Genomic DNA, 22415 nt, shown 5'->3' on the forward strand with positions numbered 1-22415 from the left:
CAAGCTGCTTCCTGGGGTCACGTTTGACATAAGTAGCTATAAGGATGAGTATGAGTACGATGAGTTTGACGCTTATCTCTTCAAACTCTCCCCGACTGTGAAGCAAACTTCACAGCAAAACTCACAGCAAACGTCCCCGGCTGGGGCAGTTTACTGTAGCTCATCAGGCCACAGCAAACAGACAGATCATTCAGATCACTCTGATAGAGACACCGCCGATGAAGGGAACAATTTCCCCAGTCTTCCTAAAGTGCACAGATTGAGAAGGGTATCTATGTATGTAACAAACTTCTACCTTCCTGTCATTGCTTGCTACACTACTGACGACTTCAGACGTATACGAAGCGCTTTGAGAGTGGAACGGTGAGATCGTTTTTCAAGACTGATTTGAACAAGTATTGTTTTGTCCAGACATGGGATGTTAAAGGCTACAGTACTTCATCGATGAAATGAGACCCCAACCGTGGGATTGGAGAGCCGGAAAACATCAACTTCCCACTGAGTTCCAGATGGAGCTCCAGAAACTTGACTCTCTTTTGGAAATGGAGAGAGCCAGATGGTTTGAGGAAAACCAAAAGGTTGCCTAAGTCCAAAGAGAACTGGACAATACAAAAGCAGATAAGACTCAATGAGAGGAAGAGACAACAACCAACAGAAGAAGAGTTTTCCAATTCAGTCTGTCAGCACTGCTGTTATCGTTTCCCAGGTGCTCACAAGCAGAAAATGCTGCTGCAGCAGCATTTTGAGAAATTGAAGGCAGCCAACGAGGAAGCACTCAGATCAGAAATCCAGGCAGAAAAAGTAAAAAAGTGACGCCCTTCAACAAGAGCTGGACCAAATTAGAAGTGTAGTGATACAATAATCTCACGATACGATATTCTGATCACGATACGATATGTATCACGATATTTGGTAAACTATATAATTTGATACGATTTAATGCATTTTTACGATTTTCTGAAAGATTTTAGAAGGACAGAGTGATTTTAGTGAAATTTCATGTTCCATAGACTTGAATTTAATTAACTGAAAACTAAAAAGCACCAACTACACCATACCTGACTCTGATTGGACAAAGTCTAACAGTCTACAGCTGGACAAAATGAATCAAAGATGCAATGAGAAAATTAGTTTCTGTCATTTAATTAATGTGGATTTGACATAAAACTCAAAGTTTCAACAGTGATCCAGGAGCTGAGTGAGGAGAATATCAGCCTCTGTAGACTCTCAATATGCAAATGTTTTCTTCTGGACATACTGTGGCTGCATTTTGGAGTAAAAAAAGTCTTTTGGACTATGGGGAAAAAGACTTTTCTACCTTGGCTCTCGGAGTTAGCCGTGGCTGTAAGCTGTTCACTGCTAGCTGCTGGGGTAGTGGCTCCACCTCACAGTGGAGGCAGTCGCCGAATAAACATCTTCAGTGTGGAAAATGATGCAACACACTTTGAAACTTAAGAAACAACCAAAAAGGAAGAGGCGCAAGAAAACCTCAAAAACAAGCAAGTAGCTAAAAGTGTCCAGGTCAGAACCATTTGAAATTACATCTCATATTTTGGACCAAAAAAAAAAGGACAGCACGGTGATGCAGTTTTTAGCTCTGCATCTTCACAGAAAAGAGGTCTTTGTTCTTAACGGGCGCCTGTTTTTGTGGGAGTTTGTATGTTCTCCCCGAGTTAGTGGGGGTTTTCTCCGGGTGATCCGGTTCCCCTCAAATGTCCAAAATAATTTGAGGAGAACCTCAAATTAGGGTGATCGACCAATGCAAATTGTCGTCAAAAAAGGTCATATTAATTTCTAGAACATTTAATTTGCAAACGATTCAGACTGGAGAAACAAAAAAAGTCATTTGCAGTGAGAAAAGCAAGAAGCTTGTTTTAGAGGACCTGATTCATTAAGGATGAATCATTAAGGATTAAGGTTCAATCCTTAATGGTTCAAGAGCCATTTCCAAAACCTCAAATTACAATTAAATTCTGAACCAAGCGCCTCTTTCTGTGGACGTTTGTGTCACGATGTCAGTGTTTTGGAAGGTAGTGTTGTTTTTTTTGTTTCATGGGTTTAGTCTTCTGTCTCTGTCTCCTCTGTTAAATTAGTGGCCTGCTGGTTGCCCTCCTGTTGTGGCTTGGGCTCGGCCAAGGGATCTCTTGGCTGCCCAATCATTTGTGTTTTGTGGTCTGCTGGGTCGCCTGATCGGCCATCTGAACTTTGGACTATTGAGAGACTATTTATTGGTTGTCTACTTGCGTTCTGATTTTCAGTCCTAACCACTGCATCTTCACAGAACAGAAGACTTAGTTCTTTACCAAGCGCCTCTTTCTGTGGACGTTTGTACGTTCTCTTCGTGTTAGTGGGGGTTTTCTCCGGGTGCTCCGGTTCCCCCCAAATTTCCCAAATCATGTAAATTGGGGTGATTGATCATTGCAAATTGTCCTCAAAAAGGCAGTATTAATTTCTGTGCCACATGTGGTTCACACAACGTTTCACATGTGAATGATGTGAATCACATGTGAAAGCACACGTATATGTGTGATTTTGGAATACTTTGTGGTAAAAACACATGCGATACACATTGTGGTACACATGTGATTCCCATGTGATCACATGTGATGTACATGTGAAAACATGGGAATCACATGGATTTTTACCATAAAGTATTCCAAAATCACACGTAAACATATGAGAATTTATGTGAACCCCATGTGCATTTTTTTTTTTTTTGTGGTACAGTATGTTCAGATGTGATTTTTACATGTAAAATTAATGAGATTTTTTTTTATTACATATTCAGTATGATCACCCAATCTTTACATGGGAAAAAAAATCTGATCATATGTGGTGCACATGTGAAAAATATGTGGTCACATGTTGAATAAACCATGGATCACATGAACAAAATACTTTATCACATGTGGAAAATGGAAACCACATGTGACCCCATGTGAATTTCATTGGATATTTTTGTAAGGGTCCCGGCACATTGTTTTAAAAACTGACGTTAGTTTTCTCCAATGACTGGAAGTTAAACACCGTTATTAGTCAGACAAGTAATATCTAGTTGTAAAATGTGTGGTTTACTAAGTATTTCATTTATTCCTGAGCAAATCGGTTTGATTAAAGTTAAACCTTCAAACATAACAGTTTTATATTTATTCCTGATAGAAATGTGTAATATAGGTTTGAACATCTTAGAATGAAACTAACAGAATTCTTTCTTATTTTTTTAACTATGGAACAGCCTTTACTATGAAGGTAAAGAATAATACAGAAATCAGGAGTAATACATGGCTAAAAGACAAACTTTGGCTGTGTTGTATTTTTCTTCGCCGCTCTCCGCTTCACGCTGTCACGGTTGCTAAGCAGCATAAGTTGCACTAAGGTGGGGGAGGGGACAGTGGGTGGAGGCTAGACCTGTCCGAATTCACAGCTTTTCTCTTACGGTCTTCGTTTATTCACGGACGCAGACCTTGAATTCAGACACAGCTATACTGTCGAACCGGCACATTACACACGTCACAGTCAGACGTTAGTGATTGGGTAAAATTTAAAACTTCAGCAGAGACCACGCCTCCAGAGAGCAATCGTTTCTCAATAACTGAGAGTCAAGAACCTCTGTACGAAGAGAAGCGTAGAACAAGGGGCTGTTTTACCGGGTCAGTCTGGTATAAATGACCACATTACATTAAACATCATTTAAATTCCCTATCCTTCCCATTCAGATTCAACTTCCACAAGTCAATTTCACCACATGAAATCAGTCACATATTGATTTGCTGATATGTGACTAGTTGACTTAACCTGATTTGTGTGGAGATGACATTAAGTGGTGAGCATATAATATGCATATTGACCAGATAACTCAATGATCCATCACATCAACGCCGTACCCTACTTCTGTCTTAATTGGTCATACAGCGAGTCGGGAAGTTGAACTTGTTGAAGTGCAACAGAGGCGGCCCAAAGTCGGACACAATTACAAGTGTTAACTCTGCTCGTCTTGTCCTTTTTGGTGACAGAGGCTTGCTGTCTGCTCTGTGAAAGCACCAAAAGGTCGTTGTCATGCCTCACAGATTATGGGCGCTGTCAGTACTGAGAATTCAACAAATATCATTTCAAAAGACTTCTTCTAGCTGCTATCCATCTGCCCAAGTGAATAATTAGTCTTTCTTCACACAAGTGTGCTCTTCAATCCAACCGATTTTTTTAATGAAACAGCTGCGCGCCCCTATGGGTGTTTCACAGGGAGCAAGTGTTGATGCAATCCACGTCAGCCGTTGCTGGTTTTGATATCTCCAGATTTTATGAGTGTGATTTTGAATTGCACCTCGGGGTATACTTGTATGAGGAGCCAATAACCCTCTTCGAGAAGGCATGTTAAAATACCAAACCACGATCTTTCGACCGCCTGAGCAGCATTAGAAGGAGACGGGGAGGAAGCCGTCCAGATTGCTAAAGAGGTAAAGATTGCTCCTTCATCAACGGAGAGAAGGATTTTTGAGGAAGGGCAGAGTGATGGTGCAGACTGCAAAGAGTTTGAGCCACATGGAAAATCTCAATTGTGCAAGCAACAACATGGATACTTTTACCATAGTCACTTTATGTAAATGCTTTTGTACGATTGGTGCCAAGCTTTGATGGGAAAAATCATAATCTTTCACAGAAAAAAATAAAAGTAGCACAAATTTGCACCTGTTCAAAATCAAGACAGAAACCGGAGTGTAAAATTCGACATGCATTTGCTTTGCTAAATTTATCCTGGCACAACATAAATTAAGTCAACATGTGATAATTGGCTGCAGCAACACCTTCCTTCGGTTGTTTAACAGATCCTTTGGGATGATTTGGTTTGATAACGTAAATGCTGGGTGCAAAATTAGCTGGCTGTGTCTTTCAGTGAAAAAAATGAACTTGGTGCCTCATTGCCTTTATCTTGCTCCAGTTAGCACTTCATGTGCTTTAATTCAACACGTAAGGAGCACTAAAGTCAAGTTTAATTGCACAGCACGTTTCAGCAACAAGAGAGTTCATAGCGCTTTGAAACACAAAAACATCACATAATAAGCAATTATGGAACAAGCAAAGAACATATAATTTTGTCTAAAGCCACAATCAAAATCATTAATAGCAGGTCAGAACCAGAAGATATGAAGGCTGATACAGAAACAGCAGATTGTGGCGCTATGCCATTCAACAACTTATAAACTAACAACAGTATTTTAAAGTCTTGTCTGAGCTACAGGGAGCCAGTGGAAGGACTTTGAAAGCCGGTACGATGCGCTCTGTATTGCTGGTTTTAGTGAGAACGTGAGCAGCAGCGTTCTGGACGATCGTCTGTCTGATTGACTTTTAGGCAGACCAGTGAAGACATTATTCCAGTAATCAATGCGATAAACGCATGGGTGAGTTTCTCTAGATCTTTTCGAATATTAGTGCTTTAATCCTGGAAATGTTCTTCAGATGATAGAAGGCCGACTTTGTTACTGTCTTTATGTGACTCTGAAGGTTCAAGTCTGAATTTCATCAATACACCCAGATTTCAGGCTGATCACTAGTTGCTATCTGTAATAAATGAAGCTGAGTGCCGAGTCTAATTTGTTCCTTTTGGGTCCAAAGATAATAACTTCAACCGTTTCTATTAAGCTGAAAAACGTTCTGACACATCCAGACATTTATCTATTCTAAGCTTGGATGGGTTCAGAGTCACCTGGTGACATCGTAATGTAGAGCTGTGTCTCATCTGCATAGTTATGATAGCAAATCTTATCATTTATTGTAACCTTATGCACGTAGATATAAAATAGGATTTGTCCCATGATTGACCCTTGGCTTACCCCACATGTGACTTTTGTCCACTCCAATAAGAAGTTAGTTACCTATCAACATACAGAAATCCCAGTTCTTTAGACGAGATTCGAACACATGGAGTATGTAAGGTTAACAGTCCTGTAGATCAATGTTTCCCAACCATGATCCTCGAGTCATTGCGCCTTAGGTTTTAGGTTTCCCTGCTTCTTTTGAAAGACCCATTTGTGCCCAAACTTTGCCTCCCTGGCAGATTTCTATAAAAGTTGCTCCACCGATCGTATGAAGTGCACCGGTCCTTCTTGTTGCACATCACACGGATGCGGCTGCCGCTGTGAACTTCACAGTAGGTAGCTTCAAAATAGTCATTGTAGTCAAACACTTTTGCCTTACTTCCTTCAGACTAAAGAACTTAACCCCCCCCAAAAAAAAAAAACAATAAGGTCCTTGTTCCTGAGTGCATTTCAAAACTGCAATCTGTCTTCTGTTGCTTTTGGAAAAGTGACTTTTTCTTTTGCTGACTGGTCTTTCAGCCCATGTCTCTCACCAGACTCAGTCAGCACCCTGAAATGATCTTTTGCTTTTGTTCTCTGGTTGAAACTCACATTTCAGTTGTTCCTGAACGGTACGATGACATGGCATTCCCGCTGTGTTTATGAATGCACATGTTTGTTTGAACAGATGAATGTGGCACCTGCAAGCATCTGTACTGCATTGCTGTTGTCGCCGTCTGAAAAAGAAAAAAAAAGGTTTATCTTGCTTGGCTTGAAAATAATAATAAAAAAAGTTACAGACTTGTCAGTCATTTCCTATTGTAAGTCGTCTGCAAAGGCTGTGGAACATGACAAAAGAGACAGCTGTTATACCATGAGACGATTTTGATTTTGCATTCTAACTCCTTCTCCCTGCAAGAATCCTGAGAGAGAGAGAGAGAGAGAGAGAGGGGAGAAGGGTGCAAAAAAAATTGACCAAAATAGGTGCTAATGACAAAGCTAAAGATTAACCTCAGCCTGTCTCCTATAGATCTGTATGGACCGGACTGCAGCACAGGAGCCTCCATCCTACTGATGTGAATTATAGCAGCACTAGCAGATGAGCCGCCCACCGGGGGCAATATCAGCTGCTGAGTTGATGAACACACACGCACATTTGCATCCACACATGCAATTAGCAGTCCATATCTTTGGTGGGATTAGGTAAGAAGAGCCGTGACATCACTTGTGTTGTTGGTGGAGGAGTGATTCGCTCAAATCAGAGCAACGGGGAGTTTGTGCAGGCTGGGTGCCTTCGTGTGGGAGCAACACTTTTTAATTTTTTTTTTAATTCATTTTTTGAGGACTACTCAACATTTCTCAAGGAGAAATTGAAGCATATACTTAGGCACAAAGGAGAAAAAAATATGTTGAACGAAGTCACTGTGACAAAGAAATTCATTTTAGCTGGAGAGACTCAAAGGAGTCATTTTGGAGTCACTTTAAACGTGAAGGATTTTTCTCTGGGCCAGTCTCCCATTAATGCTAGATTTGCAGAAGTGCACAAGCAGTTGTGCCATCAACAGATTCTCCCACCTGGGTTATGGATTTTTTGCAGTCTGTCATAATTCCCTTGGGGTCTTTTGCTGCTATAAAATAGGGAAAAAAAGCATTTTGTGCTTTTTTTCTTCACGAAATTCCCAAACTAGTCCCAGAGCAATTCAATAACAGGAACAAGGCCTTGCTGCCCCTTTTGATATATTGTCATTTACCCCTTAAAGTCCAGATATTGGTTGAATAAACTAATTTTTCATCAATAGTATATTTAACACGCCTTTGATGACATTTTTCTACAACTTGACCATTGTGTCGCTCAAAAAAGAAATTCTTATGAGAACCTACTTGTTTTGGTTTTGTTCACTACTAAAACAAGTGGTGTATTTTATTTTTTTTTATTATTATCTCGTTATCTTCATACCACTTTTAGGACCTACGGTTTGGATATTGGAATGAATTGAACAGAACCGTGTTATTTTTTTGTTTCTGTCCAACCTAGGATGCTCCTGACAACACGAATAAAATCCGCTTGTTAACATTAAACGGTTGTTATTCTTTGCTCGACTATACAAAACCCATAAGTGTGTTCTTATTAAGTTAATAATATTCACCAAGTTGTTCGTTTGACAGTTTCATTGACAAGCTATTTGCACTACAGCTGCGAGACGCGACGTTAACGAGCTCCTCCGTCAATATTGCAATGGCAAACGTCTCCGTTCTGGCTCTCGTTATTAGAAATGGTCTAATGTTGACGCGTAAGAAAATGTCTGCAGATGTGGATGCCCATTCTGGAGGCTTAACTGCGGGGGGTTTATTTGACAGCATCTGTGGTGGTGAGTAACTATCTCAGTAAAAAACTGATTTATGTGGGAGATCAGCAGAGCCCAACTAATTTCCTGCTCAAGGAGCCACCAACCCCCTGCAACGCTGCATGGACAAGCGGGTGCAGACAATCGACGGACATGTGATCTTTGGTAAGACTATGTAGGTCAGATATTCCCAGCATCCAAGAAGAAGAGCTCAGAAAGCAGCAATTAGAGAAGAGCGCGAAGTTTAACAAGGAGGGAAAATAAACTTTATCATGATTAACTGGAACCAGATTAAAATATGTTAAGTTGTGTTTACTTTTAATGTGCTCCCATTCTGAGCTGACCATGTATAATGGGACTAAAGATTTAATTCACAGTGTTATGCTGTGTTATGTTGTGTGACTCACAGATATTGAATGCCAATAATTTTTCTTTATAGTTTAATTTAAAGAAAAAAAGTACAAGACGCAGGTGGCCAGCCTAGACAGGCTAGTTGTTAGCCTAACCAAAACTAATGTCAGCCGTTCTGTGCTAATGGACAGCAGAGGAAGCAGTGGCTGATAAGCCTAGACATGCTAGTCGTTAGCCTACCTAAAACTAATGCCAGCGTGTATGAGGAAGTAGGCAGTCCTGTCCTGTGGGTGACCTGCTAATTGTTAGCCTATCTAAAACTAATGCTAGCCTGTCTGTGCTAATGGACAGCAGAGGAAGCAGGGAACCCAGTGGGCGACCAGCCTAGCATGCTAGTCACCAGCCTGACCAGAGCTAACACAAGTATACCTCCTTCTCGTTTGCCAGCTGCTTAGTTAAAAAATGTCGGCTTATCTTTAATCAAATCACTAACTAGCTTTGAGATGGATATAGCTTCATGTGACAAGGAAGTAACCTTCACTGGGTGTGCAGTCGTCTCAACTTTGGCCCTGGCCCCAAGCATACACAATGCCCATCCTGTGTTGACATGTTAGCTTTAGCCTAACACCTCAGCAAGCTAAACCCATCATCTTCACAAGCGTGTAAGTTTAATAAAGACTTTAATTGTATGTTTCAGCACCAATATAGAGCAGGTACAGATTTATGAATTTGCATGGGGGAAAACAGCCATCTAGAGAAATCTGTTAATTCTGCTTCAGGAATATATTACTCATGTACAAGAACCTCTATCCACCAACTGCACAAGCCAGGAAAATACTGGAAGAAAATAATCTGGTCGGATGAGGAACAGGGTTGGCTCTTTGGATGACTTTACACACACACACCATATCTGGAGAAAGAACATGTTACTCCAAAAAACAGCGTATCAAATGTCAACATTATGATTTTGGTGAGTTGTAGTACTGGCAGAATGTAAAAATATACTGGGGTGTTCTTGATAAGAAGCTAAAGATGAAATGAGTGTGGATTTCTCAAAAGAACAGAAAAAATCTTGAACAGAGAAATAAGGTAAAACACCTGAAATTACCAGATTTTTGACATTTCCAGTACTTATTTTATTTCTTGTACATAGTTTTAAATAGTCTGGATTGGGCAATGAAATGTCAGGACATCCCTCCGAGGAATATATTCAAAGCATTTTAATTTTCATGTCACAGCTGCAGAAGTAAAGAACACAGGACTTCAGAACTACTTCAGGGTCAATATTTTGAGGTTAGAAATGAAACGTTCTTCCCAGGATTCAAACAGAAACCCTGTGGGTATCTCTGAAGAGCTTAACAGCCTACTGTATGTCTATACATTTATATACATCTTTATATATATTTTGCATTTTTTACAAGGTTATATTTTTACTTGATAACATTTATCTTAATTTAAAAAGCACAGATATTTATTTGAGAATGAAAAATGGTATTGCTCAGTTCCATTTGGTGCTCAGTAAAGTCCTCTGGGCGAAGCAGATTGGACGGAGCTTTCCTCTCCTATTTTTTTTCCTTTCATCCCCATCTCTGTCACAGTCACTGTCTGGCATTCCAGCCGACAGCTGCCTTAGTAAAGGATAAAAAAAAAAAAGAAAAAAAGCCTCCTCAGCTTTTGGTAAATGTCTTAAAGGTCACAGCCCTGCACCCTTTGTGATTTTCTACAGTTTTCAATTTAAACTCTCTCTTCCTTCAGATCCTTTAATGTGTTATGTAATCCATTTGAGCCGCTCAGAAAGACACCTCGTAAGATCCTCGTATGGCCAAATTTTAAACACGTTAACATACTCTAGTGAAAGCCTGTAGTTAGTTCCATGAATCTTCAAAGTGAAAAATAAAAATTGGATTGACATTTAGCTCTTTTAAAAGAAATGTTCACATGTTAATGTTTAATCTTGTTTTTAGTTATATCTGGAGTCAAAATGACTTAAGTACACCTACATATAAGACATTAACCCAGATTTACTGATGAAACAAAGTATTGAAATGTAATCTTTACTCTTAGAGAACAAAAGAACATCCTAATTACTAGTCTTAGCCAACTTTAGCTTAAACACACGATGGAGGCAGCGCTCTATAAGAAACAATTGACAATCTTTTTTTTTTGGACTTAACAGCTTTGTTCACGTTCTCATGTTGCTAAAACAGAATAAAATTATAAGACGGCGGAAAAAAATCAACATTGTTCGCAACTTCTTGACATTTTACCAGAGGAATCCAAATGAATGGGAGAAAGTCCAGACTGAGAACTGATGAGAGATGAGAATCGAGTGGAACAGCGAAGGAAGTCAATGGCCAGGGTTGGTGGATTTTATTAGTTTTAAAATGTACATTTTGATGCTGAACATCAAATGTAGATGTTTTGATAAGAAGGATGAACTTTGATGAAACTATCTTGTTTCACAAACTTCATTTTGATCACTTTAAATCACTCACTGAAGAAACCTTTTGCGACTTTTTAATGAAAATTCAAATCAAATTCTCTGACTTGAGCTTAAATCGGTTACCATGAATCGTTGCAAATTGGTTTTGTGATTCAAAGTTTCTAAGAAAGGAAAAAAAGTTTGTTGGGAAGAGAAAAAAAAAAGATCTCATGGCATGAAAACACGTTTATTTGCTCACATATTCTCTCATGTCAATTAATGCTAAAAGTGTAAAATGAAAAATATAAAAAAAACAAAAAAAAAACTGAAAACAAACACACAGCCCGCTGAGAAACACCCACATGTGCGCAGTGCATGTTCAGGCCCTCCTACCGATTGCTGGAGACGCACACGGAGGGAAGCTGACAGATTCCTCGCTGTGCCATCCTGCAATAGGACTCAAAGGGGGAAGCTAATGATGTCAGCCTCAGCTTTGACAGTGACAATATCAAAGTCAAATATTCCATTAACGTGGCGCAATGTGACTAACATGAAAAGTTAAACCCGAAGACAAGCAGGATGAGACGGTGGTTGTGGCTGCAGAGGACAGGGAGAAGTGCACCTGCTTTCAAAACGCAGCAAAAATTACATCACCAAGTCTGTAATTGTCATCGGTCAAAATGCTACGCAAGTTATTCGTTTTGATAACACGCTATATTTTGAAATACTTGACTTACTCCTGCTGAAGGATGAAAAAAATGTGTTGACAATCCCAATCTGAGAAGGATTTTAGTAGCAGAAGCCAAAAAAAACAGGACACCTTTGGTTTTCCAACAAATTTTGAAACATGGATATTATAAATTTTATCTGTTCTGAACACCTCAATAAAATAAAATAAATGCAGTCCTTTTAATTTTTTAGGGGGAATGTACTGTAATTTCTGGTGAGGAATAAATTAAGACGCCACAACGTTCATTCCTGACTAATGAAGCTAACATTTCATGTAAACTGTGTTTCCTTCACAAATGTGCGGAAATATTTGTCTACATTCTGCTAATGTCGAAAAAAAAAACAGAATTTCACAATTTGCCTCGTTTCTGCTAAATAAGAAATTAAATTAAAATCACATGTGAATTAGCGTGGCTTGGCCAGACGCGTGAGGAGCCTCCGCTGGTAGGAGGCCGTCGTGTTTCTCTTCGTGATGGTTTCTGTTGCCGTATCTCTTGAGTCCAGCTGGACGTCCCGGCCGGCTCGCAGCGCTCATCCTTCTCTCCAGATAACCAAGCGGTGGAAATCTTTTTTGCTGTGGCGAAGCTCTGATTTAAAACACTGATGTGGTGGAGATCTACCATTTTATCAATCGGCCAGTGCAACCATTGGGTTTTCATGAAGATGAAATCTGAACTGACGGATGGACCTCATTACTGACCCAGGGGGGAGTTCAGGTCCGAACATACCTCTTCGTGTCTGTGAACGCCTCATTCATTTTTTTTTTTTTTTTTTGCTCAGTTTTGGCCCACTGCGTCACAAAGATACACAATTTTATCTTTAGCTTCATAGAGGGCGATAATGCACCGGGTTGTACCTCGTCTAATTATTGGAGAAAAAGAAGAAAGGAACTAAAAAGTATTTTCTCACCAAGATATCGCTGTAGTTTTTTTTCTGAATAAACAATTTATTTAGAATGAGTAGATTTCCCCCATGATGTATTTCTTTAAAAGAAAAGGGGAACAAAAGAACAACGGTCTTGTTCGTATCACTGTTTCTTTAACAGCTGGTGCCACATTTTAGTATACTGTTTTTGATCAGTGTTTTAAATAAGAAATAAACAATTCCCTTGGGACAATTCAAATGTATTTTAAGACCAAAAGAAAAAAAAAAATCTTCTGAAACTTGCTCTTGGTTTTAGCTAAAATCTTATTAGCTTATTTAATTGAGTCAAATTTATCATGTTTAGTTGCTGATATTGTAATTTTGTTTTTGCCAACAGAACCTTAAGAAAAACAATCATTTTTGTCTCTTTCACTAAAATAACTTAATTTTGATCTAAGCTTAGTTTAATAGTGATTCTTGATGAGGAATCATTTAAAACGCCACAACGTTCACTCCTGACTAATGTTGCTAACGCTACTAAAAATTAGTAGGACTAATATAAAATCTGTGCAGCACATATGTAGCCAATGATGGAAAATGACTGCTATTTGTGTACAAATCAAGGTTTTCCAAACCTAAAAACGTAGCTTCATCAACTTGCCTGAGAAGAGTGAAGCCTTTGGACGACTGGCTGAGCATCACTCTGACCACCGAACGTCAACTCAGAGCTTCAAATGTGGCTACAGCCTTGAGTTGGAACAGTTTTCTCCAACTAAAGTACAAAACAGATTTCTGATTTTTTATTTTCTCACGTTTCTTCACGTCTCCAGGTCAAGGCAAACACGCCATACCGCAGCGCTCGTCAAAAAGAGCACAGCGCTTTAATCTTTCAGCTTCAATGCTCTTTGACATTATCTTGTCCCAACAATCTCAACCCAACGTGACAAATGTTATGACATTTTTGCTGCCTATGAACTCTTCGTCTGCAGCGCGCTGACCATTTCTGACTGCAGTCTTTTGAGTTTGCTCGCCATGAGCTCTCGTTGCTCGAGCCATAGCATTTGCCGCTTCGTCTTCGGGCATAAGACAGTGACCTCGACACAGACCTCATCTTACAGTCCTCCTGTGACATTTAAACTGGCCTCAAGGGACGGAGCACATCAACTAAGAAGACGAGACATGAGGAGCTGGAAGGAGTCGATCCTCTGATCAGAATGAGTTACTGTTACTGTGGAGCGTTTGGCCAGATGGAGCGCTGCAGGTTAGCTGCTCGGTTTTTTACCCTTCAGTTGCTGCGTTTCAATTGACCGCAAAATCGTGTAAATTGGAATTCTGAAAATAAATTACTTAATCTTTAAGTTTTTTTGTTTTGGTTTTTTTTTTTTTTTTAAGAAAAAACTCTTTGATAAAATATTTTTTGCGTTATGATGAGGTGGTTTTTCGGCCGTATTGAAATTAAAGTTTATTGCAAAACTGCGAAGGAAACGTTTTGGTTTTTTTCCCCCGCATCACACGAGTCACGTGATGGACAAGCAAAGGTTGGCTTAGTCGACAGGAAGTGATAGGAGGATGTTTTTTTTTTTGTTTTTTTTTTAATGGTTTAACACATGAACAAACTTATTGACGTGAGATTTTTATTACGAAACGCCGTATTTGCGAAATTGATTTTTCGGCGTCAGCGAAATATCGACAAAGTTTGGTTTCGTAATGGACACACAGCTGGTGCTGCTGCAGTACTTAGCAATGTTTATTGGCTCATACTTTTCTGCTTTCATGGAAAAATTTAACCAGCACTTTGTTTTATGAAAGACACCAAAATAAAATAATAATAATAAAAAACATGAATATGTTAAAGAGTCGCTAATCAAGAATCTAGATTCTTTTTGATAATTTTAAGTTCAACTGAAAAGCAGCAACAGGCTTGAAAAATAATTTGAGATCAAATATATTTGCATTTTTAAGAGGGAATTAAAAGCTACATTTGCATATCAAGTGACCAACAATAATGCTGACTAGATTAAATATAACAAATTCACTTGTCTCCATGTACTTACTTGTCTTTTTTAATTCCCTTTTTGTTGATTTTACATTTAGATAATAAAAATTACTTATAATTTCGCACCAGTGTTATAAATTTGACATAACCAATGGTTATATTTATAGTTGTTAATATTTAACGCTCTGAATAAGAGTATAGCTTGTCAGTGAATAACCAGTTTTCCCTTGGGGATTAATAAAGTATATTCTGATTTTGATATGGTCATGGTAAAAATTGTAACATATGACAATCTACATCTTTAAAAATATTTTGGTACATATTTAAAGCAACATACACTAGGACAGGAACTTTAGTCCTTTACATTCAGATTTTGTGTTGTTTCTGTTTATATAATGACAATGACACCTTCGCACACCTAACATCATTTTTATAAATTAAAAGATTGGTAAACACAATCTTTTAATTTTCATCACATAGTGTTTATGTGATGAAATGTATCAGAATAAAAAAGTATTGAAGAGAAAAAGTAAGGCTGTGATGGCGGCTGTTTATTTTAGGAAAGTTAATTAAAGTCTCTTTTGAAATGAAGATATTTCCTTGATGAGTTTCATATGTGTATGAAATTGTTGACAGTATGAGATTTATTTATGTTTTGTAACATAAATTAGATCTTGTATATCGTAAAAAAGAAAAAAAGAAAGAAAAGTTGACTAATAAATAAAAAATACTTGGCAAACGATTTTGGATCAGAACTCTTTCAAGAGATGATGAGTCGGGCCAAGACCTCCCTGCTTCCATATTAATTCCTTCTGAACTATCTGAAATAGATCCTCCAATATTCCGTGTGAGCCAAGTCTGCCGTCTTCGTTGCGACATCCATCTTTAAAGTTCTTCAAAGTCTTCCATCAGGGTGTATGCCTGAGGGACCGCTCACTGCAGGCCGGATGACCCACATATTCTGTGTTGCCATCTTTATTCACTTTGGTTTGACGCTCTCTCTCTCTTTCCATTTACCAGCCTCTATCTGCTTCCTAACAGGCTTCTGTCTCTCAGCCCATCTGTCATTTCCTTTTGTAGCGCTCGGTGACTCGGCCTAAACGTATTTTTTCTCTATAATTTCCTAAATCTGCTGAGGGACGACTTACTCTACCTAGAACTCACAGTGAAAGCGTAGGAATGTTTGGGTTACATTTTGTTCAGAATTAAAGAATGCAAACTCCTGAATTAACTTACACATTTTAAAAATGTAATATAGGTACTGCACATCTTAAAATTGCCTAAGAATTGCAGCTAGAGAAAAATCTCTTGCTTTTTTTCCTGGAGGGCTTTACCAGACCTATCAAAATTACTCACTCGCTTGAATGTTTTACTGCTTTTAAAAGGCGATCATAATCAACATAATTTGTTTTTTTGACACACAAAAAAAGCTTTTAATGTCAAAATCAACTCATTTTGAGACACCTGGCAGCATTTGGCTGAACCTCTATTGAATAAGGTCAGTCGCTTTTAATGGAGTGAATATTCATGCAATCATTTATTTCATGCAATATATTTTTATGCAATTGTCAAAACTGTTTAGAAATCAGCTTTTATTTGGACATAAAACAATTTTGTTGTACTTTTGTGTAAAAGAAATCGATTAGTAAAAACATACACTTTTTGCATGTTACATATTTTTATTTTATCTTTTGGAAATCAGTTTTTACTTATGAGGTTACAGGGGTTATTTTTTGGTTATTTTTTCAAATATGTTCAGCAATTTCTGGAGTTTTTATGATCTTAGAGTTCACTTGCCCCCTTTTTTTTTTTAAACAATTTCATCATAAATTTAGATTAACTGTTATTTTACTTTAAAACAATCCTGCCACTTCACAAAACTTGTATTTGTATTTAAAGATTTCATACTCATATTTATATTATTGCACACATCTAGGCCTCTAGTGAAGACCTGACTGTCAAGCATAATCCAGAAATAGATATATTTCAATAACATATGTATGTGAAATGTATATTTTTGGATTCCTATCTGGTTGCATTTCTAGTCTCTTCATTTATTTTATCTCATCCACGGAAAAAAGCAATATTGGGGGATTAGTTGGCTGAGGACTCTGTGTCAAAGCAAAAAGTACAGCAAGTCAATATCATTTAATTGAAAGTCCTGAACTCCACCTGCTCAATAAGTAATTTTACTCTTTGACACGCACCAATTTTAAGAAGAGCGTCTGAATGTCACGGGTAATGAAAGAGGGAAGGAAAGCATATGTTTGAGCTTGACTTGACCTGAAATTTTGCAAGTATTTTGTAGACTACAAATATTCCTCTGAGACCTTTTGGCATTTTTTTTTCTTTTCTTTTGAGTCGCAGTGCAAACACTAATGCTACTCTGCATAGCCTCGTTCCACACGCTCCCATCAGGACGTTTTAAAGTGCGACACATAACCACACAAGCCATGCCTGGCTGTCTGTTTCTGAAGCCTGCTTGACGCTGCAGCCTGTCGCGTTGCGTACGTCCGGCCTGAGCGCCGGGTCCTCCCGGTACGAGACGGACACAACGGGCGTCCTGTCACTTCAGAACCCTCAAAGTGAGTCAAAGCAACTCGTCTGCCTCAACCCTCATGACTTTGCATTTTCCATTTGTGTTCCTAACATCAAAACAGGGATCGCTGGCTTAAAGTCTCTGACAGAGCCGATCTTAAAGGGCACTGTCGCCACACAACGCATTAGACTCATCGTAACCTGTCCTGGAGGGACGGCTCCAAAGTGGGCCCCTGTGTGGGAAATCTGTAGCGAAAACTTAATGAGGCCGACCTCTGGATCGATGAAAAGGGGAAAATAACAACGGAGAGCAACGAGGGAGCTCTGCTAAATGATGACCTCCTCAGTTGGCGACGCTTACGAACAAGTCTGAGGTAAATACGAGTAAATCTTTTGTGCGCACATCGATTATGCACATGCAGAAATGTTTATGTACCCTGCACATTTCCTTCTGTGATTTGTGTCACAATGGGTAGTGTTTATTTCTCTTGCTGTTAGACAGAAACAAGTTATAACCTTTGTGGTTTTGTCTCTGCCACTAAATCAAAGCCTCCGTCCGCTCGGCTCTGGTCTAGTCCAGCATCCAAATGGGTTCCTCTGAGGTAAACGTGATTACAAATCTCACTGAAATCTCTTGTTTGTAACCTTTCAAAATGTTCAACTTTTTTTTATTTTTTCTTTTTGATCACCACATTGATGTACAGCCACCGTTCACTTTATTAGGTACACCATGCTAATATCATCCACTTGCTGGACTCAGAAAGGTCTTTAATCATCCATCATTTAATCTACTGTATGGTGTCACAATCCTGCCAAAATATCATGAAATCACAACAGCATACATATTAATCAAGACAGCGTATAGCTCTAATCGTGGGCATTTCTATTTATTTGCGGGACCATGAATGCAACATGGCAAGGTTTAAAACACAGTCCCCTCCTACATAGTCTCTGGCCTTATCTTCCCTATGCAGTTTTGCTTGATTCCAATCTCCCTTCAAGCTGCTTTGTCTGGGCTTTTTCCCCCATTCACTTGGATTGCTCCAGTAGAATTTTAATGTGATTATTCAGTGAAGAAAAGAAGTGTTTAACGATTACGTCCATTTCCTGTTTTAGACTTGTAGTCTGCCTGTAGTTTTTAGCAGCAGCAGTGGAGGAAATTAACAAAACCGACATCAGCAGCCAGATCGTTCGGCTCGGCACTTATCTCTTCTCAGTGGAGGAATGAAAAACCACTATGCAACGTTTTCCTACATTTTCATTGTTCAATTTAGGCAAACCTACGTGGATTGTATCCTCAGTTTCCCTTTAGCTCACAGGCATTGCACCTAGTCTGGTTCACTGACCTCTGTCTTGTCCATTACAGGGACATTACTTTACATACCTTAGTTGTAACCAACATTAATGTCATTTGAAACCAGTCGGCCCAGTCTCCACCAACATCAAGACGACATTTTTATCTACACGACTGCTGGATATTTTCTCGTTTTCATTCCATCCTCTGTTCACCAGAGAGATGGCTGTGAGGAAACATCCCAGTGGATCAGGAGTTTCTGAAATAATCAGACCAGCCCATCTGGCAGAAACAATCATACTCTGTTCAAAGTCACTCACATCTCCCTTTCCTCCCAACTCTGAAGCTCCATTTAAACTCCAGCAAGTCATTTCCACCATGTCTATATGCAGAAGTGTATTGAACTGCTGGCCTGATATTTGCTGATTTGCCAGCTATGTAAAGAGTGTATTTAATAAAGCAGCTGCCAAGCAGAAGGGGAATTTTGACCCAGATGTGTTGGTTCACACATCTGCCACTTTCCAAGGAAGTGTAGATTAGAAAAAGGAAAATGGTTTTACAAAAAGATTTGACTTTTTTGACAGCTGTAAGCCATGATCACCAACATTAAAGAAAAGCTCAAAGCTAAATTACTGAAATAAAAGATATGTTTAATGCTGTTGTATTGAAACACAGATGTAAATTGTAAATATGAATGCAGACACTAGTCGACAGACAAGCTTTAAATATTAAAGAAAAAACTGAGCAAAATCCTACAAATCCCCCCCAAAACCTTTAGCCTTGGTCTCAAACTGCTGCTGTTTATTTCAGTGTTGGGCGAATGGGCCAGAGGAGCGGGAGCAACATTCTATGGTGGCTCATGAGGTACAAACTTCAAACACTTTCCTTATAAAGCAGATAGAGCTTGATGTGTTTGTGTCTGATGTGATGCTAATTGGCTTCAGAGCCTCTTCAGGGTTTCCTGTATGTGTTGCATGTGGGGTTCTGCAGACACTGGGCGGAGATAACACCACTGGGTGTTTGTACATTTCTTTGGCGAACTAGGTCTTAAATTACATCATAATGGTATTAAAAAGTTTTAAATTTGAGCTGGTGAAACTTGCATAAGTCCTGTGAAAACGAATATCTCGGCTCATCGTTTAAAACATCGAAGACACTGGACCACTTTCAGAAAAAGCATTTGTCCACATGAACATGCACAAATCCGTCCCTGAACGATGTTTTAAACATGCCAAACCCATAGGGGGCAGTGTAGCGCAATGCTAAAACCTATGTCAGCCAATCAGATTTCTTTAAAAATAAAAACAACCACTACTTTCTGTTATGAATTAAACTGAGGTTCATTTATGTGGACAAATTTATAGGCAGAACTACTTCTAGATAGATTATTAGACTCGGCCAGTTCTAAAGAAATTACTTTACTTTAATGGTAACTCTTTGAAAACACAGAAGTCGTTTCTTTAGAACCAACAGAGTCCAGACATTTTTATTACAAATTCTGCAGGTGTCATACACGTGAGGCTACAATGAGGCTAAAATAAGTTCATTATGGAGGGTTTTTTATTATTTGCTTTATTTTCTGTGTTTGTTTCAGTAAACCAGAAGTGGGTTCCCTGCCAGGGACCTCAGGTAAATAAATCAGCCTGGCAATGGTAAAACCACCTGGTTTGTCTCATGTTATTGCATCTCTTACAACGCCCTCCGGTTATTGGCACACGTTTAAAAAGTATGAAGAGATATTATTCATTTATGCAATAAAATAATCCACCCTTTTATTTGATTAGATTTGTCTTGTTGGAACAAACATAGTAGAGAAATGTTGAGTAAAATTACCATTTACTGGCATCTCAGACAACAAAATAAATGTTTCCTGTTTTCCGGGAATGTAAGTATAAAGTGGCACAGGCCCACCCACTCATTTTAATGGGGTCCAAATGATCACACAAAGCTGAATGTTACATAAACCATAGACGACATCAGGACCAAAAGACGTCACAGTAACGTCCTGAAAGAGCAGAATATGGTCGAAGTTGAAAAGCTGAAATAGCACAATAAGATAAGTGGATAAGTGGCGAAAGATGTACGGGGAAAAAAAAAAAAAAACATGGAGGAACCCAACAGTAATACGGGCTCAGGGTCAACAAACACAACACTGACCATGTGCAAGTTTTATGTGAATCCATCTCTGGACACTTCATTTTTTTATTCTTTGTGCCAGTGGTGGGTTAAGCAGAAAGTACACACTGTACAAGGAGAGTGATGACTGTTCAACAAGGTCAGACAGACTTTAATATAATCTCGTTTGGAAGCTTGTATTTAGAGGGACTGTGACAGCCTGTACGAGCCACCACAGTGAGGCGTCTTTGCCACAGAATCTGAGTTGCCAAGACAAAACCTGAACGCGGGCCACGTCTTTTTGGATCCCGTGGAGAATTTACTGAAAATGGAGCTCTGGTGTTGAGCTTCACGATGTGTTGGGGACAAAACAGTTTATTGTACAACACGAGTGTCCTTTCTGAAAAGAGCAACTCAGTCGTTTTGTTGCTTTCTTAAAGTTAGCAACTTTAAAAAAACAAATCACAGCTTACAAGGACAATTAATTGCACACAAATGTCCCATCCAAAACAGTCCAGTCCTTCTTTAATTTACCTTTTTTGTAAGCGTAGGACAAAACCACAAGTCCTCACATTAAAAGAGTCCATGACTGAAATCCACATCAATGTACAACTAACTCAATCTCAATACGGCAGCTGTACTTAATGTCTCACATCAGACTGTACATTAACTCCATCTTGACTATCTTAATAATGGGGGTGTAATACATTTACCAGACACAGTTATAAAAATTAAATAGAGAACATATTTCAGTTTCTTGCATTCACACACTCAAAGTACACCAAAAATTTATGTAAGGCTAAAAAAAAGTAGATTTTGCATGACATACATGTAACTATGTTCTTTCAGTAGCTGCGTTTCCATTGACCATATAATTGTGCAGTTTCACATTTCTGGCATAAATTTGCTAAATGGAAAAAATCTGATTATGAAAAAACTCGTCATTCAATAAAAGGTTTCAGCGCTAGGATGAGTTGAGTTTTTTTTTTTGCCCGTGTCAGCTTTGGTTTATTTCTCAAAACTGCAATGGAAACACTTCTTCACACGAGTCGCATGATCAATAGCTGGATGTTCCCACTGATGCAAACCAAGAAGAAGACAAGTAGTTGGAGAACAATGGCACAGCATGACTTTCATCACATGGACAATCTTATTCACGTGTGATTTTATTTGCAATTCTTATTTAATACAAACACCGCGAAATGTTTCTGTTTTTTTTGTTTGTTTGTTTTTTTTAAGTTAGAGGAATATCAACCAAGTTTTACGCACATCTGTAATGGAAATGTAGCCATTGTGTTACTTACAACCTTAAATGCTGAACTGAGAAGTAGTTTGTCTTAAAAACAAGTATTGTCTCACAAAACTCAAATTTCAGATAATGTTTCATATTTGTTTTCCTTCTAGGTGGCAGCTAGCCGCTAACATTTCATACCCATCTACCTAACCATATCTAATCAGTGGATTTCTCTTGGAAACTATGTATTTTTATGAATAATGTTTTAATGTCCCTGGAAATTGTATATATACCGTATTTTCCGCACTATAAGGTGCACCTAAAAACCTTAAATTTTCTCAAAAGCCGACAGTGCGCCTTATAATCCGGTATTCCTTATATATGGACCAATATTGGCAACTATGGTAAGCAGCCGCCGACTTCATTTTCTCCCATAGAAGAAGAAGCGCACGGTGCATGCTGGGATAGTTGTCAGAACGCTGGTTTGTTAATAAAGTTTGACTGACCTATCTACCTACCGACTGTCTAGAATCAGGTCGTATGCAGGGCATTTAGCACCACGTTCTCCACGAACATGCTGTGCGCGAAAGAAGGGTGACGGTGACCATCGTCCGCCCCGGCCCAGTCGGAAGGCTCTCCTCGCCAACCGGAGTCGGACCGTTTTGTTGACGTTCTGTTTAGTGCAGCTCCATCTAGTGGATGCATAACGTAACTCCAGCCTCTACTTTAGCGTCT

This window comes from Poecilia formosa, unplaced genomic scaffold (assembly GCF_000485575.1).
Source record: "Poecilia formosa unplaced genomic scaffold, Poecilia_formosa-5.1.2 Scaffold17, whole genome shotgun sequence".
Classification (NCBI taxonomy): domain Eukaryota; kingdom Metazoa; phylum Chordata; class Actinopteri; order Cyprinodontiformes; family Poeciliidae; genus Poecilia; species Poecilia formosa.